Source organism: Crinia signifera, unplaced genomic scaffold, assembly GCF_055691185.1.
Source record: "Crinia signifera unplaced genomic scaffold, ASM5569118v1 HAP2_SCAFFOLD_452, whole genome shotgun sequence".
NCBI lineage: Eukaryota > Metazoa > Chordata > Amphibia > Anura > Myobatrachidae > Crinia > Crinia signifera.
Window position 1 is genome coordinate 19,277 of NW_028142345.1, and position 13,701 is coordinate 32,977.

Consider the following 13,701-nt stretch of genomic DNA (forward strand, 5'->3'; position numbering starts at 1 on the left):
TGCCAAAGTTTCATCTTCTCTGACACCATTGCACCTACTGCCATCTACCCTCATACCAAGCATGTATTCCAAGTGAATCTCTTGTCAATCTAGTTATTTCTTTATAACTTATGAGACTGTCGCAGGGTGTGGAGACTGTCTCAGGGTGATAATTACCCTCAAACAGAACCTCTTGTGTAAAAACCTAACCACAGAGCGAGCCGCAAATGTTCTGTTCAATAACAGTGTTTAAACAAACCCCGGGGTGAACCAGGTGATCAGAACAATTAAATCCTGACACCTGGAACACTATCCTTCATTGGACTGTGGGTACATTCATTTTTTCCATAAACTTCTTCAATTCCTCTATCACCTTTTTTACTCAGGCAATTGCCGCAATTCTATCCCCTTCTTTTTCCCATTCAAGGGAGGATTGCCTTGCCCCCTCTCTCTCATCCACAATCCGATACGGTGTATGATTGTGGACAGCAGAAGTGGGGTCGAGACCAACATATCCAACCAATCTATTCTATCCACAACCCCGATTTTAAGTGACTCTCTCATTGGCATCACCGGAATCTACCTCCTTGCAATGCATACATGGTAACAAGGAGAGACTCTCAGTGGTTAACCAACAGCAGAAGCACACTTCAGCTCACTCTGATCAGCGTTGCTCGCTCATTATTCCATTTACAGCCATACCTCACTGAAATCGCCTGGTACCATCCGAACCCAGAAGCTAAACAGTGATGGGCCGACCCAGTACCTGTCTGGGGAACTAACAGGGAATAGTCGGTGCTGTAGCTTACCATAACAGCAGAAGCAAACGCGCTGTGGGAGTCGTGCATGACCGTCCTCTCTCCTCTCCTCCTTTTCACTCCATCTCCTGATCCCCACTTTACTGTCCCCGAGCATTTGTTCACTTTTTTCTTTACCTTTTTCTAATATTGAGGGGGTGTGTCCTGCGCCACCACAACTGTTATTCTCCTCCATGATATGAAAAACCTTGACGTCAACTTTGTGACTTTCACTTATTGTATTTTTAGAGGAACAGTTGTTATATAAAGAAATTTTCGCTGTATATACCTATTAACCCACTATTTATTTGGGTTTTTCTCTGATTTATTCCTTCAAAGTGGAGGGAAGAATTAAACCTCTATTTTAAGTGTTGAATCATTAAAAGTTACATTTTAATATGTAGACATCATTGCATTTTCAATATATTGTTTATAAGTGTGCCCCAAAAAGCCTTGTCGGGTTCCCTTTTGAGTCACCTCCAGACTCTACTTTTCTCAACCCAGGGCATGGCAGGGGGCTTAACGACGCCATGCCCCGCCCACTTCCGCTTTGGGGCCCAGCAACAGTTGCCAGGGCAAGCCTGGGCATGGCAGGGGGCTTGAGGGCGCCAGGCCCCGCCCACTTCCGCTTTGGGGCCCAGCAACAGTTGCCAGGGCAAGCCTGGGCATGGCAGAAGGCTTGAGGGCGCCAGGCACCGCCCACTTCCGCTTTGGGGCCAGCAACGGTTGCCAGGGCAACCCTGGGTATGGCAGTGGGCTGGAGGGCGCCAGACCCCGCCCACTTCCGCTTTGAGGGTCAGCAACAGTTGGCAGGGCAACCCTGGGCATGACAGGGGGCTGGAGGGCGCAAGAACCGGCCCACTTCAGCTTTGGGGCCAAGCAACAGTTGCCAGGGCAACCCAGGGCATGGCAGGGGGCTTAAGGACGCCATGCCCCGCCCACTTCCGCTTTGGGGGACAGCAACAGTGTCCAGGGCATCCCTGGGCATGGCAGGGGGCTTAAGGGCGCCAGGTCCCGCCCACTTCCGCTTTGGGGGGCCAGCAACAGTTGGCAGGGCAACCCTGGTCATGGCAGGGGGCTTGAGGACGCCAGGCCCCGCCCACTTCCGCTTTGGGGCCCAGCAACAGTTGCCAGGGCAAGCCTGGGCATGGCAGAAGGCTTGAGGGCGCCAGGCCCCGCCCACTTCTGCTTTGGGGCCAGCAACGGTTGCCAGGGTAACCCTTGGTATGGCAGTGGGCTGGAGGGCGCCAGACCCCGCCCACTTCCGCTTTGAGGGTCAGCAACAGTTGCCAGGGCAACCCTGGGCATGGCAGGGGGTTGGAGGGCGCCATACACCGCCCACTTCCACTTTGAGGGTCAGCAACAGTTGCCAGGGCAACCCTGGGCATGGCAGGGGGCTGGAGGGCGCCAGGCACCGCCCACTTCCGCTTTGGGGCCCAGCAACAGTTGCCAGGGCAAGCCTGGGAATGGCAGAAGGCTTGAGGGCGCCAGGCACCGCCCACTTCCGCTTTGGGTCCAGCAACGGTTGCCAGGGCAACCCTGGGTATTGCAGTGGGCTGGAGGGCGCCAGACCCCGCCCACTTCCGCTTTGAGGGTCAGCAACAGTTGGCAGGGCAACCCTGGGCATGACAGGGGGCTGGAGGGCGCAAGACCCCGCCCACTTCCGCTTTGGGGCCAAGCAACAGTTGCCAGGGCAACCCAGGGCATGGCAGGGGGCTTAAGGACGCCATGCCCCGCACACTTTCGCTTTGGGGGCCAGCAACAGTTGCCAGGGCAACCCTGGGCATGGCAGGGGGCTTAAGGGCGCCAGGTCCCGCCCACTTCCGCTTTGGGGAGCCAGCAACAGTTGGCAGGGCAACCCTAGGCATGACAGGGGGCTGGAGGGCGCCAGACCCCGCCCACTTTCGCTTTGGGGCCAAGCAACAATTGCCAGGGCAACCCAGGGCATGGCAGGGGGCTGGAGGGCGCCAAGCCCCGCCCACTTCCGCTTTGGGGGCCAGCAACAGTTGCCAGAGCAAGCCTGGGCATGGCAGGGGGCTTGAGGGCGCCAGATCCCGCCCACTTCCGCTTTGGGGCCCAGCAACAGTTGACAGGGCAAGCCTGGGCATGGCAGGGGGCTTGAGGGCGCCAGGCCCCGCCCACTTCCGCTTTGGGGCCCAGCAACAGTTGCCAGGGCAAGCCTGGGCATGGCAGGGGGCTTAAGGGCGCCAGGCCCCGCCCACTTCCGCTTTGGGGCCCAGCAACAGTTGCCAGGGCAAGCCTGGGCATGGCAGGGGGCTTAAGGACGCCATGCCCCGCCCACTTCCGCTTTGGGGCCCAGCAACAGTTGCCAGGGCAAGCCTGGGCATGGCAGGGGGCTTGAGGGCGCCAGGCCACGCCCACTTCCGCTTTGGGGCCCAGCAACAGTTGCCAGGGCAAGCCTGGGCAAGGCAGAAGGCTTGAGGGCGCCAGGCACCGCCCACTTCCGCTTTGGGGCCAGCAACGGTTGCCAGGGCAACCCTGGGTATGGCAGTGGGCTGGAGGGCGCCAGACCCCGCCCACTTCCGCTTTGAGGGTCAGCAACAGTTGGCAGGGCAACCCTGGGCATGACATGGGGCTGGAGGGCGCAAGACCCCGCCCACTTCCACTTTGGGGCCAAGCAACAGTTGCCAGGGCAACCCAGGGCATGGCAGGGGGCTGGAGGGCGCCAAGCCCCGCCCACTTCCGCTTTGGGGGCCAGCAACAGTTGCCAGAGCAAGCCTGGGCATGGCAGGGGGCTTGAGGGCGCCAGATCCCGCCCACTTCCGCTTTGGGGCCCAGCAACAGTTGACAGGGCAAGCCTGGGCATGGCAGGGGGCTTGAGGGCGCCAGGCCCCGCCCACTTCCGCTTTGGGGCCCAGCAACAGTTGCCAGGGCAAGCCTGGGCATGGCAGGGGGCTTAAGGGCGCCAGGCCCCGCCCACTTCCGCTTTGGGGCCCAGCAACAGTTGCCAGGGAAAGCCTGGGCATGGCAGGGGGCTTAAGGACGCCATGCCCCGCCCACTTCCGCTTTGGGGCCCAGCAACAGTTGCCAGGGCAAGCCTGGGCATGGCAGGGGGCTTGAGGGCGCCAGGCCACGCCCACTTCCGCTTTGGGGCCCAGCAACAGTTGCCAGGGCAAGCCTGGGCATGGCAGAAGGCTTGAGGGCGCCAGGCACCGCCCACTTCCGCTTTGGGGCCAGCAACGGTTGCCAGGGCAACCCTGGGTATGGCAGTGGGCTGGAGGGCGCCAGACCCCGCCCACTTCTGCTTTGAGGGTCAGCAACAGTTGGCAGGGCAACCCTGGGCATGACATGGGGCTGGAGGGCGCAAGACCCCGCCCACTTCCACTTTGGGGCCAAGCAACAGTTGCCAGGGCAACCCAGGGCATGGCAGGGGGCTTAAGGACGCCATGCCCCGCCCACTTCCGCTTTGGGGGACAGCAACAGTTGCCAGGGCAACCCTGGGCATGGCAGGGGGCTTAAGGGCGCCAGGTCCCGCCCACTTCCGCTTTGGGGGGCCAGCAACAGTTGGCAGGGCAACCCTGGTCATGGCAGGGGGCTTGAGGACGCCAGGCCTCGCCCACTTCCGCTTTGGGGGCCAGCAACAGTTGCCAGGGCAACCCTGGGCATGGCAGGGGGTTGGAGGGCGCCATGCACCGCCCACTTCCACTTTGAGGGTCAGCAACAGTTGCCAGGGCAATTCTGGGCATGGCAGGGGGCTGGAGGGCGCCAGGCACCGCCCACTTCCGCTTTGGGGCCCAGCAACAGTTGCCAGGGCAAGCCTGGGCATGGCAGGGGGCTTGAGGACGCCAGGCCCCGCCCACTTCCGCTTTGGGGCCCAGCAACAGTTGCCAGGGCAAGCCTGGGCATGGCAGGGGGCTTGAGGGCGCCAGGCCCCGCCCACTTCCGCTTTGGGGCCAAGCAACAGTTGCCAGGGCAACCCAGGGCATGGCAGGGGGCTTAAGGACGCCATGCCCCGCCCACTTCCGCTTTGGGGCCCAGCAACAGTTGCCAGGGCAAGCCTGGGCATGGCAGGGGGCTTGAGGGCGCCAGGCCCCGCCCACTTCCGCTTTGGGGCCCAGCAACAGTTGCCAGGGCAAGCCTGGGCATGGCAGAAGGCTTGAGGGCCCCAGGCACCGCCCACTTCCGCTTTTGGGGCCAGCAACGGTTGCCAGGGCAACCCTGGGTATGGCAGTGGGCTGGAGGGCGCCAGACCCCGCCCACTTCCGCTTTGAGGGTCAGCAACAGTTGGCAGGGCAACCCTGGGCATGACATGGGGCTGGAGGGCGCAAGACCCCGCCCACTTCCACTTTGGGGCCAAGCAACAGTTGCCAGGGCAACCCAGGGCATGGCAGGGGGCTTAAGGACGCCATGTCCCGCCCACTTCCGCTTTGGGGGACAGCAACAGTTGCCAGGGCAACCCTGGGCATGGCAGGGGGCTTAAGGGCGCCAGGTCCCGCCCACTTCCGCTTTGAGGGGCCAGCAACAGTTGGCAAGGCAACCCTGGTCATGGCAGGGGGCTTGAGGACGCCAGGCCCCACCCACTTCCGCTTTGGGGCCCAGCAACAGTTGCCAGGGCAAGCCTGGGCATGGCAGAAGGCTTGAGGGCGCCAGGCCCCGCCCACTTCCGCTTTGGGGACAGCAACGGTTGCCAGGGCAACCCTGAGCATGGCAGGGGGTTGGAGGGCGCCATGCACCGCCCACTTCCACTTTGAGGGTCAGCAATAGTTGCCAGGGCAATTCTGGGCATGGCAGGGGGCTGGAGGGCGCCAGGCACCGCCCACTTCCGCTTTGGGGCCCAGCAACAGTTGCCAGGGCAAGCCGGGGCATTGCAGGGGGCTTGAGGACGCCAGGCCCCGCCCACTTCCGCTTTGGGGCCCAGCAACAGTTGCCAGGGCAAGCCTGGGCATGGCAGAAGGCTTGAGGGCGCCAGGCACCGCCCACTTCCGCTTTGGGGCCAGCAACGGTTGCCAGGGCAACCCTGGGTATGGCAGTGGGCTGGGGGGCGCCAGACCCCGCCCACTTCCGCTTTGAGGGTCAGCAACAGTTGGCAGGGCAACCCTGGGCATGACAGGGTGCTGGAGGGCTCAAGACCCCGCCCACTTCCGCTTTGGGGCCAAGCAACAGTTGCCAGGGCAACCCAGGGCATGGCAGGGGGCTTAAGGACGCCATGCCCCGCCCACTTCCGCTTTGGGGGCCAGCAACAGTTGCCAGGGCAACCCTGGGCATGGCAGGGGGCTTAAGGGCGCCAGGTCCCGCCCACTTCCGCTTTGGGGGGCCAGTAACAGTTGGCAGGGAAACCCTGGGCATGACAGGGGGCTGGAGGGCGCCAGACCCCGCCCACTTTCGCTTTGGGTCCAAGCAACAGTTGCCAGGGCAACCCAGGGCATGGCAGGGGGCTGGAGGGCGCCAAGCCCCGCCCACTTCCGCTTTGGGGGCCAGCAACAGTTGCCAGAGCAAGCCTGGGCATGGCAGGGGGCTTGAGGGCGCCAGATCCCGCTCACTTCCGCTTTGGTGCCCAGCAACAGTTGACAGGGCAAGCCTGGGCATGGCAGGGGGCTTAAGGGCGCCAGGCCCCGCCCACTTCCGCTTTGGGGCCCAGCAACAGTTGCCAGGGCAAGCCTGGGCATGGCAGGGGGCTTGAGGGCGCCAGGCCCCGCCCACTTCCGCTTTGGGGCCAAGCAACAGTTGCCAGGGCAACCCAGGGCATGGCAGGGGGCTTAAGGACGCCATGCCCCGCCCACTTCCGCTTTGGGGCCCAGCAACAGTTGCCAGGGCAAGCCTGGGCATGGCAGGGGGCTTGAGGGCGCCAGGCCCCGCCCACTTCCGCTTTGGGGCCCAGCAACAGTTGGCAGGGCAAGCCTGGGCATGGCAGAAGGCTTGAGGGCGCCAGGCACCGCCCACTTCCGCTTTGGGGCCAGCAACGGTTGCCAGGGCAACCCTGGGTATGGCAGTGGGCTGGAGGGCGCCAGACCCCGCCCACTTCCGCTTTGAGGGTCAGCAACAGTTGCCTGGGCAACCCTGGGCATGGCAGGGGGATGGAGGTCGCCAGGCACCGCCCACTTCCGCTTTGGGGGTCAGCAACAGTTGGCAGGGCAACCCTGGTCATGACAGGGGGCTGGAGGGCGCCAGACCCCGCCCACTTCCGCTTTGGGGCCAAGCAACAGTTGCCAGGGCAACCCAGGGCATGGCAGGGGGCTTAAGGACGCCATGCCCCGCCCACTTCCGCTTTGGGGGCCAGCAATAGTTGCCAGGGCAACCCTGGGCATGGCAGGGGGCTTAAGGGCGCCAGGCCCCGCCCACTTCCGCTTTGGGGGCCAGCAACAGTTGCCAGGGCAACCCTGGTCATGGCAGGGGGTTGGAGGGCGCCATGCACCGCCCACTTCCACTTTGAGGGTCAGCAACAGTTGCCAGGGCAACCCTGGGCATGACAGGGGGCTGGAGGGCGCCAGGCACCGCCCACTTCCGCTTTGGGGCCCAGCAACACAAGCCTGGGCATGGCAGGGGGCTTGAGGACGCCTGGCCCCGCCCACTTCCGCTTTGGGGCCCAGCAACAGTTGCCAGGGCAAGCCTGGGCATGGCAGAAGGCTTGAGGGTGCCAGGCACCGCCCACTTCCGCTTTGGGGCCAGCAACGGTTGCCAGGGCAACCCTGGGTATGGCAGTGGGCTGGGGGGCGCCAGACCCCGCCCACTTCCGCTTTGAGGGTCAGCAACAGTTGGCAGGGCAACCCTGGGCATGACAGGGGGCTGGAGGGCGCAAGACCCCGCCCACTTCCGCTTTGGGGCCAAGCAACCCTGGGCATGGCAGGGGGCTTAAGGGCGCCAGTTCCCGCCCACTTCCGCTTTGGGGGGCCAGCAACAGTTGGCAGGGCAACCCTGGGCATGACAGGGGCTGGAGGGCGCCAGACCCCGCCCACTTTCGCTTTGGGGCCAAGCAACAGTTGCCAGGGCAACCCAGGGCATGGCAGGGGGCTGGAGGGCGCCAGACCCAGCCCACTTCCGCTTTGGGGGGCCAGCAACAGTTGGCAGGGCAACCCTGGGCATGACATGGTTCCTGGAGGGCGCCAGACCCCGCCCACTTTCGCTTTGGGGCCAAGCAACAGTTGCCAGGGCAACCCTGGGCATGGCAGGGGGCTTGAGGGCGCCAGGCCCCGCCCACTTCCGCTTTGGGGCCCAGCAACAGTTGCCAGGGCAAGCCTGGGCATGGCAGGGGGCTTGAGGACGCCAGGCCCCGCCCACTTCCGCTTTAGGGCCCAGCAACAGTTGATAGGGCAAGCCTGGGCATGGCAGAAGGCTTGAGGGCGCCAGGCCCCTCCCACTTCCGCTTTGGGGGTCAGCAACAGTTGGCAGGGCAACCCTGGTCATGACAGGGGGCTGTAGGGCGCCCGACCCCGCCCACTTCCACTTTGGGGCCAAGCAACAGTTGCCAGGGCAACCCAGGGCATGGCAGGGGGCTTAAGGACGCCATGCCCCGCCCACTTCCGCTTTGGGGGCCAGCAACAGTTGCCAGGGCAAGCCTGGGCATGGCAGGGGGCTTGAGGGCGCCAGGCCCCGCCCACTTCCGCTTTGGGGCCCAGCAACAGTTGCCAGGGCAAGCCTGGGCATGGCAGAAGGCTTGAGGGCGCCAGGCACCGCCCACTTCCGCTTTGGGGCCAGCAACGGTTGCCAGGGCAACCCTGGGTATGGCAGTGTGCTGGAGGGCGCCAGACCCCGCCCACTTCCGCTTTGAGGGTCAGCAACAGTTGGCAGGGCAACCCTGGGCATGACATGGGGCTGGAGGGCGCAAGACCCCTCCCACTTCCGCTTTGGGGCCAAGCAACAGTTGCCAGGGCAACCCAGGGCATGGCAGGGGGCTTAAGGACGCCATGTCCCGCCCACTTCCGCTTTGGGGGACAGCAACAGTTGCCAGGGCAACCCTGGGCATGGCAGGGGGCTTAAGGGCGCCAGGTCCCGCCCACTTCCGCTTTGGGGGGCCAGCAACAGTTGGCAGGGCAACCCTGGTCATGGCAGGGGGCTTGAGGACGCCAGGCCCCGCCCACTTCCGCTTTGGGGCCCAGCAACAGTTGCCAGGGCAAGCCTGGGCATGGCAGAAGGCTTGAGGGCGCCAGGCCCCGCCCACTTCCGCTTTGGGGCCAGCAACGGTTGCAAGGGCAACCCTGGGTATGGCAGTGGGCTGGAGGGCGCAAGGCACCGCCCACTTCCGCTTTGGGGCCAAGCAACAGTTGCCAGGGCAACCCAGGGCATGGCAGGGGGCTTAAGGACGCCATGCCCCGCCCACTTCCGCTTTGGGGGCCAGCAACAGTTGCCAGGGCAACCCTGGGCATGGCAGGGGGCTTAAGGGCGCCAGGCCCCGCCCACTTCCGCTTTGGGGCCAGCAACGGTTGCCAGGGCAACCCTGGGTATGGCAGTGGGCTGGAGGGCGCCAGACCCCGCCCACTTCCGCTTTGAGGGTCAGCAACAGTTGCCAGGGCAACCCTGGGCATGGCAGGGGGTTGGAGGGCGCCATGCACCGCCCACTTCCACTTTGAGGGTCAGCAACAGTTGCCAGGGCAACCCTGGGCATGGCAGGGGGCTGGAGGGCGCCAGGCACCGCCCACTTCCGCTTTGGGGGTCAGCAACAGTTGCCAGGGCAACCCTGGGCATGGCAGGGGGCTTGAGGGCGCCATGCCCCACCCACTTCCGCTTTGGGGGCCAGCAACAGTTGACAGGGCAACCCTGGGCATGGCAGGGGCTTGAGGGCGCCATGCCCCGCCCACTTCCGCTTTTGGGGCCAGCAACAGTTGCTAGGGCAAACCTGGGCATGGCTGGGGGCTTAAGGACGCCATGCCCCGCCCACTTCGGCTTTGGGGGCCAGCAACAGTTGCCAGGGCAACACTGGGCATGGCAGGGGGCTTAAAAGCGCAAGGTCCCGCCCCCTTCCGCTTTGGGGGGCCAGCAACAGTTGGCAGGGCAACCCTGGGCATGACAGGGGGCTGGAGGGCGCCAGACCCTGCCCACTTCCGCTTTGGGGCCAAGCAACAGTTGCCAGGGCAACCCAGGGCATGGCAGGGGGCTTGAGGGCACCAGACCCCGCCCACTTCCGCTTTGGGGCCCAGCAACAGTTGCCAGGTCAAGCCTGGGCATGGCAGGGGGCTTGAGGGCGCCAGGCCCCGCCCACTTCCGCTTTGGGGCCCAGCAACAGTTGCCAGGGCAAGCCTGGGCATGGCAGGGGGCTTGAGGACGCCAGGCCCCGCCCACTTCCGCTTTGGGGCCCAGCAACAGTTGCCAGGGCAAGCCTGGGCATGGCAGAAGGCTTGAGGGCGCCACGCACCGCCCACTTCCGCTTTGGGGCCAGCAACGGTTGCCAGGGCAACCCTGGGTATGGCAGTGGGCTGGAGGGTGCCAGACCCCGCCCACTTCCGCTTTGAGGGTCAGCAACAGTTGGCAGGGCAACCCTGGGCATGACAGGGGGCTGGAGGGCGCAAGACCCCGCCCACTTCCGCTTTGGGGCCAAGCAACAGTTGCCAGGGCAACCCAGGGCATGGCAGGGGGCTTAAGGACGCCATGCCCCGCCCACTTCCGCTTTGGGGCCCAGCAACAGTTGCCAGGGCAAGCCTGGGCATGGCAGGGGGCTTGAGGGCGCCAGGCCCCGCCCACTTCCGCTTTGGGGCCCAGCAACAGTTGCCAGGGCAAGCCTGGGCATGGCAGAAGGCTTGAGGGCGCCAGGCACCGCCCACTTCCGCTTTGGGGCCAGCAACGGTTGCCAGGGCAACCCTGGGTATGGCAGTGGGCTGAAGGGCGCCAGACCCCGCCCACTTCCGCTTTGAGGGTCAACAACAGTTGGCAGGGAAACTTTGGGCATGACAGGGGGCTGGAGGGCGCAAGACCCCGCCCACTTCCGCTTTGGGGCCAAGCAACAGTTGCTAGGGCAACCCAGGGCATGGCAGGGGGCTTAAGGACGCCATGCCCCGCCCACTTCCGCTTTGGGGGACAGCAACAGTTGCCAGGGCAACCCTGGGCATGGCAGGGGGCTTAAGGGCGCCAGGCCCCGCCCACTTCCGCTTTGGGGCCAGCAACGGTTGCCAGGGCAACCCTGGGTATGGCAGTGGGCTGGAGGGCGCCAGACCCCGCCCACTTCCGCTTTGAGGGTCAGCAACAGTTGCCAGGGCAACCCTGGGCATGGCAGGGGGTTGGAGGGCGCCATGCACCGCCCACTTCCACTTTGAGGGTCAGCAACAGTTGCCAGGGCAACCCTGGGCATGGCAGGGGGCTGGAGGGCGCCAGGCACCGCCCACTTCCGCTTTGGGGGTCAGCAACAGTTGCCAGGGCAACCCTGGGCATGGCAGGGGGCTTGAGGGCGCCATGCCCCACCCACTTCCGCTTTGGGGGCCAGCAACAGTTGACAGGGCAACCCTGGGCATGGCAGGGGCTTGAGGGCGCCATGCCCCGCCCACTTCCGCTTTTGGGGCCAGCAACAGTTGCTAGGGCAAACCTGGGCATGGCTGGGGGCTTAAGGACGCCATGCCCCGCCCACTTCGGCTTTGGGGGCCAGCAACAGTTGCCAGGGCAACACTGGGCATGGCAGGGGGCTTAAAAGCGCAAGGTCCCGCCCCCTTCCGCTTTGGGGGGCCAGCAACAGTTGGCAGGGCAACCCTGGGCATGACAGGGGGCTGGAGGGCGCCAGACCCTGCCCACTTCCGCTTTGGGGCCAAGCAACAGTTGCCAGGGCAACCCAGGGCATGGCAGGGGGCTTGAGGGCACCAGACCCCGCCCACTTCCGCTTTGGGGCCCAGCAACAGTTGCCAGGTCAAGCCTGGGCATGGCAGGGGGCTTGAGGGCGCCAGGCCCCGCCCACTTCCGCTTTGGGGCCCAGCAACAGTTGCCAGGGCAAGCCTGGGCATGGCAGGGGGCTTGAGGACGCCAGGCCCCGCCCACTTCCGCTTTGGGGCCCAGCAACAGTTGCCAGGGCAAGCCTGGGCATGGCAGAAGGCTTGAGGGCGCCACGCACCGCCCACTTCCGCTTTGGGGCCAGCAACGGTTGCCAGGGCAACCCTGGGTATGGCAGTGGGCTGGAGGGTGCCAGACCCCGCCCACTTCCGCTTTGAGGGTCAGCAACAGTTGGCAGGGCAACCCTGGGCATGACAGGGGGCTGGAGGGCGCAAGACCCCGCCCACTTCCGCTTTGGGGCCAAGCAACAGTTGCCAGGGCAACCCAGGGCATGGCAGGGGGCTTAAGGACGCCATGCCCCGCCCACTTCCGCTTTGGGGCCCAGCAACAGTTGCCAGGGCAAGCCTGGGCATGGCAGGGGGCTTGAGGGCGCCAGGCCCCGCCCACTTCCGCTTTGGGGCCCAGCAACAGTTGCCAGGGCAAGCCTGGGCATGGCAGAAGGCTTGAGGGCGCCAGGCACCGCCCACTTCCGCTTTGGGGCCAGCAACGGTTGCCAGGGCAACCCTGGGTATGGCAGTGGGCTGAAGGGCGCCAGACCCCGCCCACTTCCGCTTTGAGGGTCAACAACAGTTGGCAGGGCAACTTTGGGCATGACAGGGGGCTGGAGGGCGCAAGACCCCGCCCACTTCCGCTTTGGGGGGCCAGCAACAGTTGGCAGGGCAACCCTGGTCATGACAGGGGGCTGGTGGGCGCCAGACCCCGCCCACTTTCGCTTTGGGACCAAGCAACATTTGCCAGGGCAAGCCTGGGCATGGCAGGGGGCTTGAGGGCGCCATGCCCCGCCCACTTCCGCTTTGGGGGCCAGCAACAGTTGCCAGGGCAACCCTGGGCATGGCAGGGGGCTTAAGGGCGCCAGGTCCCGCCCACTTCCGCTTTGGGGGGCCAGCAACAGTTGGCAGGGCAACCCTGGGCATGACAGGGGGCTGGAGGGCGCCAGACCCCGCCCACTTTCGCTTTGGGGCCAAGCAACAGTTGCCAGGGCAACCCAGGGCATGGCAGGGGGCTGGAGGGCGCCAAGACCCGCCCACTTCCGCTTTGGGGGCCAGCAACAGTTGCCAGGGCAACCCAGGGCATGGCAGGGGGCTTAAGGACGCCATGCCCCGCCCACTTCCGCTTTGGGGCCCAGCAACAGTTGCCAGGGCAAGCCTGGGCATGGCAGGGGGCTTGAGGGCGCCAGGCCCCGCCCACTTCCGCTTTGGGGCCCAGCAACAGTTGCCAGGGCAAGCCTGGGCATGGCAGGGGGCTTGAGGGCGCCAGGCCCCGCCCACTTCCGCTTTGGGGCCCAGCAACAGTTGCCAGGGCAAGCATGGGCATGGCAGGGGGCTTGAGGGCGCCAGGCCCCGCCCACTTCCGCTTTGGGGCCAAGCAACAGTTGCCAGGGCAACCCAGGGCATGGCAGGGGGCTTAAGGACGCCATGCCCCGCCCACTTCCGCTTTGGGGGCCAGCAACAGTTGCCAGGGCAACCCTGGGCATGGCAGGGGGCTTAAGGGCGCCAGGCCCCGCCCACTTCCGCTTTGGGGCCAGCAACGGTTGCCAGGGCAACCCTGGGTATGGCAGTGGGCTGGAGGGCGCCAGACCCCGCCCACTTCCGCTTTGAGGGTCAGCAACAGTTGCCAGGGCAACCCTGGGCATGGCAGGGGGTTGGAGGGCGCCATGCACCGCCCACTTCCACTTTGAGGGTCAGCAACAGTTGCCAGGGCAACCCTGGGCATGACAGGGGGCTGGAGGGCGCCAGGCACCGCCCACTTCCGCTTTGGGGGTCAGCAACAGTTGCCAAGGCAAGCCTGGGCATGGCAGGGGGCTTGAGGGCGCCATGCCCCACCCACTTCCGCTTTGGGGGCCAGCAACAGTTGACAGGGCAACCCTGGGCATGGCAGGGGCTTGAGGGCGCCATGCCCCGCCCACTTCCGCTTTTGGGGCCAGCAACAGTTGCTAGGGCAAACCTGGGCATGGCTGGGGGCTTAAGGACGCCATGCCCCGCCCACTTCAGCTTTGGGGGCC

At 65.3% G+C, this 13,701-nt stretch overlaps 1 pseudogene; it reads left to right on the forward strand.

Moving 5' to 3' along the window:
* The first annotated feature begins 667 nt into the window (after positions 1-667).
* LOC146055503 (5S ribosomal RNA) lies at positions 668-786 on the forward strand (annotated as a pseudogene).
* Positions 787-13,701: the final 12,915 nt, after the last annotated feature.